At 34.7% G+C, this 12,159-nt stretch overlaps 1 protein-coding gene across 13 annotated transcripts in view; it reads right to left on the bottom strand.

Annotated features, from left to right (window-relative positions):
- The window catches only part of MBD5 (methyl-CpG binding domain protein 5), a 404,533-nt gene that overhangs the window by 142,833 nt on the left and 249,541 nt on the right, over positions 1-12,159 (bottom strand). For all 13 annotated transcript variants that reach the window (XM_079924733.1, XM_079924731.1, XM_079924740.1 and 10 more), the window contains one exon: positions 1,645-1,766. The gene's annotated coding sequence lies outside the window, so the exon portion shown is untranslated. The remainder of the gene's footprint in view (positions 1-1,644; positions 1,767-12,159) is intronic.

The raw sequence follows: 12,159 nt of genomic DNA, 5'->3' as shown, positions 1-12,159 counted from the left end.
AAGCTTTTGCACAGCAAAGGAAACCATAAACAAAATGAAAAGACAACCCACAGAATGGGAGAAAAGATTTGCAAATGAAGTGACCAGGGAGGGATTCATCTCCAATATATATAAACAGTTCATGCAGCTCAATAACAAAAAAACAAACAACCCAATCAAAAAATGAGCAGAAGACCTAAATAGACATTTCTCCAAAGAAGGCATACAGATGGCCAACAAACACATGAAAAGATGCTCAACATCACTAATTATTAGAGAAAAGCAAATCAAAACTACAATGAGTTATCACTTCACACCAGTCAGAATGGCCATCATTAAAAAGTCTACAAACAATAAATGCTGGAGAGGGTGTGGGGAAAAGGGAACCCTCCTGCACTGTTGGTGGGAATGTAAATTGCTACAGCCACTATGGAGAACAGTATGGAGGTTCCTTAAAAAACTAAAAATAGAAGTACCATGCGATCCAGCAATCCCACTCCTGGGCATATATCTGGACAAAACCATAATTTGAAAAGATACATGCACCCCAATGTTCACTGCCGCTCTATTTACAATAGCCAAGACATGGAAGCAGCCTAAATGTCCATCGACAGAGGAATGAATAAAGAAGATGTGGTACATATATACAATGGAATATTATTCAGCCATAAAAAAGAACAAAATAATGCCATTTGCAGCAACATGGATGGACCCAGAGATTGTCATACTGAGTGAAGTAAGTCAGACAGAGAAGGACAAGTATCGTATAATATCGCTTATATATGGAATCTAAAAAAATGATACAAACGAACTTATTTACAAAATAGAAACAGAGTTACAGATGTAGAAAACAAACTTATGGTTACCAAGGGGGAAAGTGGTAGGGAGGAATTAATTGGGAGATTGGGATTGATATATACACAGTACTATAAATAAAGTAGACAATCAACAAGGATCTACTGTATAGCACAAGGAAGTCTACTCAATATTCTGTGATAACCTATATGGGAAAAGAATCTGAAAAATAATGGATATAGGTATATGTATAACTGAATCACTTTGCTGTACACCTAAAATGAACACAACATTGTAAATCAACTACACTCTAATATAAAATTAAATTAAATTTAAAAAAATTAAAAAAGAAACATTCTAGCCAAGGAGCATTTATATTCTATTATTTTTAGTCATAATATACGTACACATGTATATAATAATACATAATGCATGATTATATATGTATTATTATGCATCATATAGACATATCAATAAATTCAGAAAGACATGATAACATATAAAAAGTACTTATCTCAAGGTGGTAAGATTACTCTACTTTTCCATATTGTCTTCTTTTTTTTTTTACAATAAACATGTATTAATTTTATAATAGAAATATTCTTTAGAGGTGTTTGTATGTCAATTATTTCGAGAAGTCCAGCATTTTATTTATTTTCTGAATTTTAGAATTTTATTTATTTTTTTATACAGCAGGTTCTTATTAGTTATCCATTTTATACATATTAGTGTATATATGTCAATCCCAATCTCCCAATTGGCATTTTAATCTATAGATGTCAGATGTTTTTCATATTCAATAAATATTAAGTTCACAGACAAGATAACTATAATTATATGAAGAATTCATGCAGAGAAAACAACTCCTACCTTCTGCAGAGAAACTGATAAAAACATAACACGTGCTGTGAGACCCAGCAGCGTAATGGAGGCAGTAAATCTCTAGATGTTCTATGTCTTTACGAGTCCCTATAAAGGAGTACCTCTTCTCTCTGTAACAGAAATAACATAGACACACACATTTATTTAAAGGAATGTAAATTATCCTTAAGTACACACTGCAGCTATATAGGCTGCTGCCTGTTTTCAAGTGGGGTCTCACAGAAAAACAGTTGGAAATATTACCACTTTTAAAAAAAAAAAATAAATTTATTTATTTATTTTTGGCTGCATTGGGTCTTTGTTGCTGTGTGCAAGCTTTCTCTAGTTGCGGTGCACGGGGGCTACCCTTCATTGCGGTATGTGGGCTTCTCATTGTGGTGGCTTCTCTTGTTGCAGATCATGGGCTCTAGGCGCGTAGGCTTCGGTAGTTGTGGCAAGCGGACTCAGTAGTTGTGGTTCATGGGCTCTAGAGCACAGGCTCAGTAGTTGTGGAGGATGGGCTTAGCTGCTCTGCAGCATGTGGGATCTTCACGGACCAGGGATCAAAGCCGTGTCCCCTGAATTGGCAGGCAGATTCTTAACCTCTGTGCCACCAGGGAAGTCCTATTTTTTTTTTTAATTTACCATTTTAACCATTTTATTTATTTACTTTTGACTGTATTGGGTTTTAGTTGTGGCATGAGGGACCTTTGTTGTGCCATGTGGGCTTCTTAGTTGCAGCATGCATGCGGGATCTAGTTCCCCGACCAGGGACTGAATCCACGCCCTCTGCATTGGAAGCGTGGAGTCTTAACCACTGGACCACCAGGGAAGTTCCCCATTACCACTTATTTGTTATATGACCTTGGGAACATTACTTATCCTCTCTGTGCCTTAGTTTCCTCATCTGTAAATAGGGATAATAACAGTACCCAAGTAGAAGGGTCATTATAAAGATTAATATTCATAAAGTACAACAGTGTCAGATACAATAACAATAGTGTATGCCATATATGTGGTTTTTAAAGAGAAATACCTGAGTGGGGTTGATTATATTAATAGAGACTCTTCACAGAGCATATTACTTTCAGTGATATTTCACTTCTGTTAACATCTCAAGTAATTCTCACTTCAGTGCTATGAATGGATATTATTACCACCTGGCCCTCCGCTTTGCAAATCAGAAAGTTGATTTTATCAGAGCTCCCCAAACTGTTACAAACTCACAAGAACTGATAAATTTAAAAAGGCAACTTTTTATTGTTCCAAAATGATAGCAAATGGACTGGATATAATACTATTTCCTGCTACCTGGTCTATTTAAGTACAAACCACTTAGAAACTACCTGTTTAGTGTAAAGTTAAAGCAAGTAGAATTGAAAAACTCAAACTGGATCTTCCATCAAACCATAGTAGTGTGCTTTTCTACTGTGTTACTAATCTCCTCTTACACTTGATATGATACCTTGAGAAAGCACAACATCACCAATGGAATATTCTTGCCAAGAATGTTTAATCTCAATCTAATAATCAAAAAAAAATCAGAAAAATCTAAATTAAGGGACATCTTGCAAACAATTTGCCCAGACTTTTAAAACATGTCAACAACATGACACAAGAAGGCTGGGAATTTTTCTTTTTTTAAGTTTAAAGGAGGTTAAATGGATATGACAACTGAATACAATGCATGATCCTTGAGTGGATCTTGGAATCAGGGGGAAAAAAGACAGCTATAATTACTGAACAGTTGGGAAATTTAAAATACAGACTTTTAAAATCCCTATTAGTTAATACATTTAAAATTAGGTGGATTATTCCTGTAAATAAAAATTATTCATTCATGCGTTTATATGCATCATAATTAATTAAACATCTATTCAGTGTGATAGGCCTGCAGATAATAAAAATTCTTGCAAGTAACAGACCTTAAAATACAGTCTTGGCCTGGCCAAAGAGGTCAGGTGACGGGTAGTGCGGACCCCTCTTAGTCTGGCAAGTTAGCAAAGTGGCTAAACCACCATCTGATATATTTGGGACTCAGGCCATCTTCCTACTGAAGTGTTTTCCCTTCTAATGAAGGGGAAAAATTCAGAATGTTGGAGCAGGCTGCTGCTTCATGCAGCCTTCAATAAAGTTCTACAAGAAAGAGTGGCACATCAGGAAGCAGAGAAGGGCAAAAAAGATAGCTTTGCCAAAAGAGCTACTTTCTGTCTGTGGATGAGAATCAGATGATCTGGAGCTTGGCAGGACTGAAGAAGCCAAATTATAAATGTTTTATAATTATCTTTTATTTATTTTTGAATAGGTTATTTGCATGATATAGAATTTGAGAGATATAAAAAGGCAGTGAAAAATTTCCCATCCAGTCCTGTCCCCCAGACATCTATTTTCCCTCCCCAGAGGCAATCCCTGCTACCGCTCATGTATTCTTCCAGAAATGTTTAATGCATTGCCATATCTATACATGTATTTACAGAAATGGAGCAGGTTATACACTCTGTTCTATACCTTGCTTTCTTTATGTAATATGTTTTGTCATTTGATCACTTCAGTACATAGAGAGCTGCATTATTATATATTATTTTCATAAAGCTTATACTGTAAAAACTACAGAGTAGATAAGAACGCAAGACGACACAACAGGTGTTTTCCCATGGAAAGGAAAAAAAATACTGTCCACCAGACAAAAAAGAGCGTTGAGGTATCTGAGGGTAGAGTACTGAAGATGACGACTGAGAAAGGTAGCTGGGAGGATTTGTCTGAAGACATCTTTGGATTCAGAGAGTACCAGTGCATTGTGGCAGAACATCTGAAAAGTTACTGAAGTCTTTGCCATGAGAGGGGTGCAAAAGTGGCTAAGACTGATCTGGAAGACATTAAGGAGACTGGGGTTTGAGGAAACAGGGTGAAGAGTACCTGGTCCTCACAACTGGAGACCACAGCAAGAACCTCAGCAGTAGACTAAGTATATGAAGTTCAGAGGCCCAGCAAGAGGAAACACATCTCAGCGGATGACGGCACATGGTGCCCAAATGCCAAGGGCCCTGAGTAACTCAGCAGAGACCAGCAAGCAGAGAGAAGAATGTGGAAGCCCATGCTTATCCGCTGATATCAGGACGATATGAGTCTCCCCAGGAACTTGGGGAAGAGCAGAAGCGAAGGAGAGGATAAGAAGAAGAATCTTAAAGCCTAAATTGACTCAATTTTAACTCAGAAGTGACCAAGTTACTACCAGCTGGTAAGATTAAGTTTTCCTTTATCTATGGAAGTGATGGGGTTGGGGGACCAGGAGAAGAGGTTTGTGAGTTAATCCTGTTCACACACAGGCAAACGGTATTTTACACACTTAATAAGATTTAAACCTACATAGCTCATACGGCTGTTACAAGGATTCAATGAAATGGTTGTGTGAAAATGTACAAAGAATAAATGGTGTGATTTTCTGGTTACAATTTTTTTTTATATCTTTATTGGAGTATAATTGCTTTACAATGTTGCATTAGTTTCTGCTGGTTACAGTTTTTGATAGCAACCTTTCTGTGACTTCCCCCCAAGTTCTGGGGAACTTTACGGTGGTCCTATATTTCCAAATTTTATTATACACGGCCACTTCCAAAGAGTATTAGCTTTGAAGTAAGTGAATCCTCAGTTCAAATTCTACCTCTGTCACCCACTAGCTGTAAGAATCTGGGGAAGTAACTTAACTTCTCTGAGTCTCTGAATCTTTATTCATAAAACATAGTGTGACAATCAAAAATTATGTTATACTGTATTAGGTGAAATAATGAAGTGTACACACGACACTGTCTTTAATAACCAAAAATCACTGTATACATATATTAAGTAAGATAATGAAACAAACAATTACTTCCTCTAAAGGTTAAACAATGTTGCCCAGTTTTCGATTTGGAAATTTTGATAATCTTGTCCATGTCCTGACTCTAATATATTGAGCTCTGTAATATATGGCTCTTAGTTATTGTTCCCAGGGCAATGGAGTATTAAACATCCCCACACACTGTGAAGAAAGCAGGCCTGTGTCATAATAAAAGCATTCAATATAAAATATATGACACATAACCAGCAATCTCTTCAAGTCTTACTCTGAGACTGAGTATAGGAATTGGATATGGTAATTTCCCATTTTCTTAAAATAGAAATTGTCTTTTTGAAAAAGATATTAAAAAAAAAGGTATTTATCTCAAATCTAACACGTTAGAAAGAAAAACTACTCAGTAGATAATAATGTTGATTTCTGGTTAAAGATGGTAGATTGAACATATACTTAATTCCATCCCCTTTCAAAACCACATTAAAATACAATATAATATTAAATATTTCATTAAAAAGCATGAAACAAGAAAGAAAAAGAGAATGAGGGATGAATGACAGTACCAAAATTTGGAAACTAGACAGCAGAAGGACTACAGCTAACTGACTTAGCAAATCCAAACAAACTAAACCTTAAACTAGTCGGAGATAAAGCCAGGAAAAAGTTTTATTTGCATTACAGTTTCCAAGAAACTTAGTAATTGGTAGCACCCAGACTTATGGAAGTAGTTTAAAGGTAGAAATAAGAGCAAGGCTGGTTGGAAGTCTGTTTAAGAATTAGTCTCTTGCATTCCCTCTCTACCATCTGCAACTGGACAAGTACCCCTCCCTCTATCATCCTAGCCGAAGACAATGTTTATTCTTTGGAGTGGTAAAACAGAAGGTTCCCAAACTGGGAAATTTGGAGAATTCTGGTCAGCAGAGTACTCTACTGAAAACAGAACTGAATGAAGTTTTATACTTTGAATATGACATCCCAAGTCCTCTTCTACTTAGTTTGTAAAATGCTAGTAGCACACCTTATAACCTCTAGGTAGGAGAGTGAAAGATTCTTCTTTGGAGAATCTAACTGGATTAAAGAGAATCTAACTGGATTAAAAACTGGATTAAAGTTCTCAATAAATTGACACTGGGAGTTCCTGAACAAAACAGCATAGTCAGATCTATGGAATGCACAGTCATCAAGCCCCAATTATGTATTATCCAGATATCCCCCTTTCTTTAAACATGAGCAGTGGGAAATTAATGGATTAAATGTGAAGCTGAAAAAAAATCAAGAAGTAGAAATATAATCATTTATTTAGAGATATTGTTCTTCATAAACACCAAAAGAAACACCTAGAAAGAACTGAAAGTGATTGCTTCTGGTAATTGGAAAAATGGTGAAAAGAGGTGTAGAACAGGAAACTGCTAATTTCTTTTAAAAATAAGTCTTGTAGGACTACTTGATTTTTTAAACTATGTGCATGTGTAACTTTGATAAATATAGAACAAAACAGTATAAAATTAACATTAACAATGATCTGTAGGAACTTAGCAATTCAAATTTAAATTCTTAAATGTGGCTGCATATGAACTGCTGTACTGTCCAACCTTAAAGGGTAAGTTTCTAGAAAACAGGTGTTACACCAGACAAATATCTGCTATGGCAGCCAGCACATGGCAGGTAACTAAACATTGCTACTTTAACTGCTAACAATGAAAAACAAAAACAGGCACTGTGGTGGGTTCTAGAACTCCTGGGTTCAAATCTTGACTCTAACCCTTTCTAGTTATATAGTCTTGGACAAGATATTAAATCTCTTTTTGTTTATGCTTCCTTATCTGTAAAATCCTCATTTCATAGGAATGTTGTGAGTGTTAACATATATTATAGGAAGAGTGTTTAGCACAGTGCCTGAGGCATAAGGAATGGTTAATAAATGCTAGCTATTTTAATTTTTATCCCCAAATCCTAACTCTGGATGTTAAGGATCATGTCTACTGTACCTCCTACTACTCCCTTGCACAGACCTCACGACATTTTATTTCCCACAAATGTCTTGTTCAACAACTCTAACCCTAATCATCACCCTAAAATCAATATTGCCTGGTTCACTTCAAAACACAAACTAAAAATAAATACCTGGAACCACCTCTTTTGTCTTATCCATTCTTACTTTCCTTTTCCTTTAAGGCAGCCTGGAGCAGAATTTGTAAGCAGAGGACCTAAGTTTGGGCAGATCATTTAGCCTCTCTGACTATCCATTTTCTCATCTGTTAAGTGGAGATGATAATACCTGCTGGAGTGGATACTTGAAGTTTGTCTCTCCACCATGCTTTCCTGCTATTTCTGCTAACTGTATACCAATTTTCCTTTTGACAACTCACCCGTTCGACAGCTTTAGAGGTGGGTCTAATTGCCAAAGCCAGTCTGCATAGCCCCCTATCCCTCTGTCCACAGTGAGGTTTCCAAGGATGGATACTTAATCAGATCAGGACCACTGACACTCAAAACTGTCAGTTACACCAAGTGTGGAGCTGACAATGAAGCCAATTCAGGGGATAAGAACTGCGAGCCTCAGATTAGTCTTTCTGGAGACCATTCTATCCTATAAACCACAATATCTCCTTTTAGCCTAAGCTTGTGTGTGTGGAGTGGGGAGGGAGGGGAGGGGGAGGGGAGGGCAGAAAGGGCAAGTGTTCTTCAGCTAAATGAGTCTTAACTCCTATCAACCATGTATGTATTATCTCTACTGTTTCTAAGATGAACTGAGATAATAAATATAAAAATCTTGGATAAACGTAAAAGAGTATGCAAATGTTAATTGTTAAAAATTGTAATAACACAAGCCCAATTTCTTCACAAAGTATACTATCCTTGTAATAGTTATAACTTATTTTCACAAAAATCAAAGTACCTTATTAAAAATCTGGACATGATGGATAGTATTTGTGAATATATATTTTGCATAAAAAATATAAGAATGCCCAATTGTCCAAATTATTCCAGGTCATGCATGTGACAGCAGCTCAGACGGCTTCCTTATCTACCAGATTTAAAAGGTTAGGCTAGTACACCCCAAATCTCTATTTTACCCTTTGATATTTAAAGTTGTATGCTCCATAAACCTGTTTGAATCCTTTTGAAAATATGTATTCTGTACTAATTACTTGCAAGTGAATTTTATCAGACTTAATTAGTAAAGTCTAGAGTAGTACAATTATTTTATTATTTATAAGTAAAACACAAATTAAAGAGAAATTGAAAAATGGTACCTAGTCCCTATAAAAGCTGATTTTATAAATGTATAAAATAAAATACTCTGAATTCAGAATAAAAATTAGAAATAAATGATATCTCAAGTGACCTAAAAGGGTATAAAAAGGCATTTGTTTTCTTAAATAGATCCATCTCTTCATGTCTACAGGATTAATATGACTGACAATTCTTTTCTTTCTGGCTAAAGCAAAAGTAAACTTTAGCTCAACTCCTGTTTAATTTCTCAGAAACGAAATAAGTGCAATTGAAATAAATGCTGCTTTACAGTATTTGCTTCATCTGATATCTCCTAGGTCTTATCTCTAGATTACGCTCCTTTAGGTAAAGGATCAGATAATCAGGTAATAAGGATGACTTTGGTCTCATCTTCCATTATCAATACCCAATGATAACAATGAATATAATAATGAGAAAATCATGAGCATGAATGTATACATTTTTTTCATGATGGAAAATATCCAATACAAAATGAAAAAAAAAACTGGGCTGTAATGGCATTTTTTTAAAGAAAGAAAACAATGAGATAAGAATGCTATTCTTTAATTAAAACAAGTTATAATATCAGGGTCACTGTTAAAAGTTTAATACCAATTAAAAATAGTATTAGACAGATAATTAGTCAGGAAACATAATAAAATGCTTAAATTCCAGTCCAACAAAACCAACAACTCTCCTTAATAAACTGGACTATGAAGAATGTGGTATTTTAATAAATATACTTTAAGTCACTTTTGTCCTTCAAAATGGTTATCTTCAGAGGCTGTAAACAAGCCCAGAAATGCCAGAATTGTGAAAATATTTCTGGAATTTCTCTTTTGTAATTGACTCTACAGTTAACTTTTGTACGACACAAGATCCCTTGTTGTTTCTGACCCCAAAAGGCATACATAACTTTTGACCCACTAAGCTTAGTTTGACATGACATTTAGTTGGTTTAAGAATTCAGATGAAACTAGTAATGTGCATGCAAAATAGTATCTTAAGGAACAAAAGCAATTCCATAAATATTTTGTGCAAAGGCAGTATCCATGGAGTAAGTCTACAGTTTCCAAAAGTGCTTCTGAGAGTCAAAAAATAATAAAGATTTTAAAATGTTGTCGCCTTCCCTATAACTATGTCTTAAATTAAGAATAAAATAGCAGTCTGAATATGCAGACATAAACTATCAAATTTCAGATTGTGAGAATAAATTTTTTTAAAATTGCAGCTTCTAAAAATTAATTCAATCTAACAAACATTTATTGAATGTATTCTATTTATCTATAGGAGTGCTATAGGTACAATAGAAAACAGCAAAATAAGTAATATACAGGCCAGGTGTTCAGAGCAATTATAAGCTAAGTGGAAGAGAAAGTTATGTACAATAACCAGTACAACATTCTACTTCAGTTCTAGACTTAAACATTCTAAATAAAGCTAAAATCTTAGTTATATAAGCTAATTTACATTCAAACGTTTTAGTCCATAGTTTCTCATGTCATTCCTTTTATCACTAGCATTGTGTACCATTATAAATACATATCACATCACATTGTATAAATTTATTTATCCTCAGCTGGTCTATGAGCTCCTCCACATGAACTAGAGGTCATGGCACAACATCTACTGTAATGTACATGAACAACAACTGTGTGAATCATAAGGCAAGAAGTTAAATTACTGAAAGAAAGGCAAAGCGGTATGAGAAAATCAGAAAAGGAATGGTTTTAATTCCCACTGGAGAAAGCTTCAAAAACAAGGGAGCATTTAAAGAAAACTGAGATCTTAATATACAGAAACATAACAAGAGAGAGAGGATTATGGGCAGATGGAACAGGAAAAGTTTGCAAAACTATGAAGGTAAGGAAGGTACTGGGTATGCTTTACAATATTCATAATCCAGTATCACTGGAATTCCAAGCTTTTGTGATTGATTAATAGATGTATTAACTATAGGAGGGGTACTGGGAATAACACTTAGACAAATTAGCAGCAATCTGAGTGGGTCATCTTTCTCAGACCTGTACTACCAGGGGACCAACAGTACACGTCTATCAAAATGGTGCCACAAAAAATGGCCTTTGAAAATCTGCTCTTATGTCTGAACACAATTCAGATGTCTATATTATTTTAGAATAATGTAGAGCACTCCTTTCCAAAGGGCATTTCATGGAATAATGCACTCTTAGAGAAATGCGAACATTTGCAGAACCCAGTTCAATTCAGTATATTTTCCCAAATAATTTGACCTTGGAACATTTCTGTCATAAAATTCCTGTTAACATCTCAGTTTAGAAAATATTATTGTAATTTCCCTATTTTTAATATATAAGGTATCACTACACTTTAACTTAAAATTTGAGTCATCAAATGGGTCTATTTCATGCATTATGATGTTATAGTACTACTGGGAACAACTCCTAAATATCCACCAATTTGGTAGCAAACAGAGGATATGAGACAGTATCATAATAAGAAATTATCAATATAAATTTACATCATCTTATATACCCAAACCTACATGGATTATTTAATAGTTTATGGTGAAATAATCATAGGCTACAGTGAAATTTAGTCAGATAAACATAAGGTTTGATTTAGCTATATCTCCTTAAAAAATATAAAGAAACTGGAAACAACATGAATGTCTACAAATAGGGGGAAAGTTAAAAAAAATTTGGTACCTCCATACTACACAGTATTGCAGTCATTAAAAAAATAAATTAGAGCTATTTCTACAAAGCACTGTAGAGCGAGAAATGCAAGGTGCAGGGTGTGTGTGTGTGTGTGTGTGTGTGTGTAATCCCATCTTTTAAAGTAATGAACAATTCATCTCTCTATATGTGTCTATACATATATATGTGTATACACATTGAGTATATGGAGGATACATATAGATTAAGAAAAAAGACTGCATAAAAATATAATAATTTTACTGGTATATAAAATAAAAATAAGATCTAAGAAAATGAAGAATATTAAAACCTAGAGAAATTACATCAAAGTTGATTAAAACTAATACAATAAATCTTTCCTATTTGATTTCTTTGATGAATTCCCATTAATTATGGTAGGGGCTGGGGCAGGTGAGATGTACATTTCGTAGCATGAGTTATATATTCTTTCATGGTTTGATTCCTACTTTTCTCACATTCCCAGTATATACTCTACATTCCAGCTATAGTAAACAACCTAGCATTTACTGGGATACTCTGTGCTACTTCATAATCCTGTGCCTTTGTACACACCGTGTCTACTGCCCGAAATGTCCTTTTTTTTGCTTCTCTGCATGTTGAACTCTTAAAAAGTTTATGTGTAAGACTTAGTCAAACAAATATTAAAAATGCAACCTGTTGTATAATAAGCATTGAGTAAGTATTACAGGAATTCAAAGTCCTGACTGGAGTAGTCAGGAAAAGCTAGTAAATGAATTAGGTCTTGAAAGATTAACA

Source organism: Stenella coeruleoalba, assembly GCF_951394435.1.
Source record: "Stenella coeruleoalba genome assembly, chromosome: 6".
NCBI classification, from domain to species: Eukaryota; Metazoa; Chordata; class Mammalia; order Artiodactyla; family Delphinidae; genus Stenella; species Stenella coeruleoalba.
This window is presented reverse-complemented; position numbering and strand designations above follow the sequence as displayed.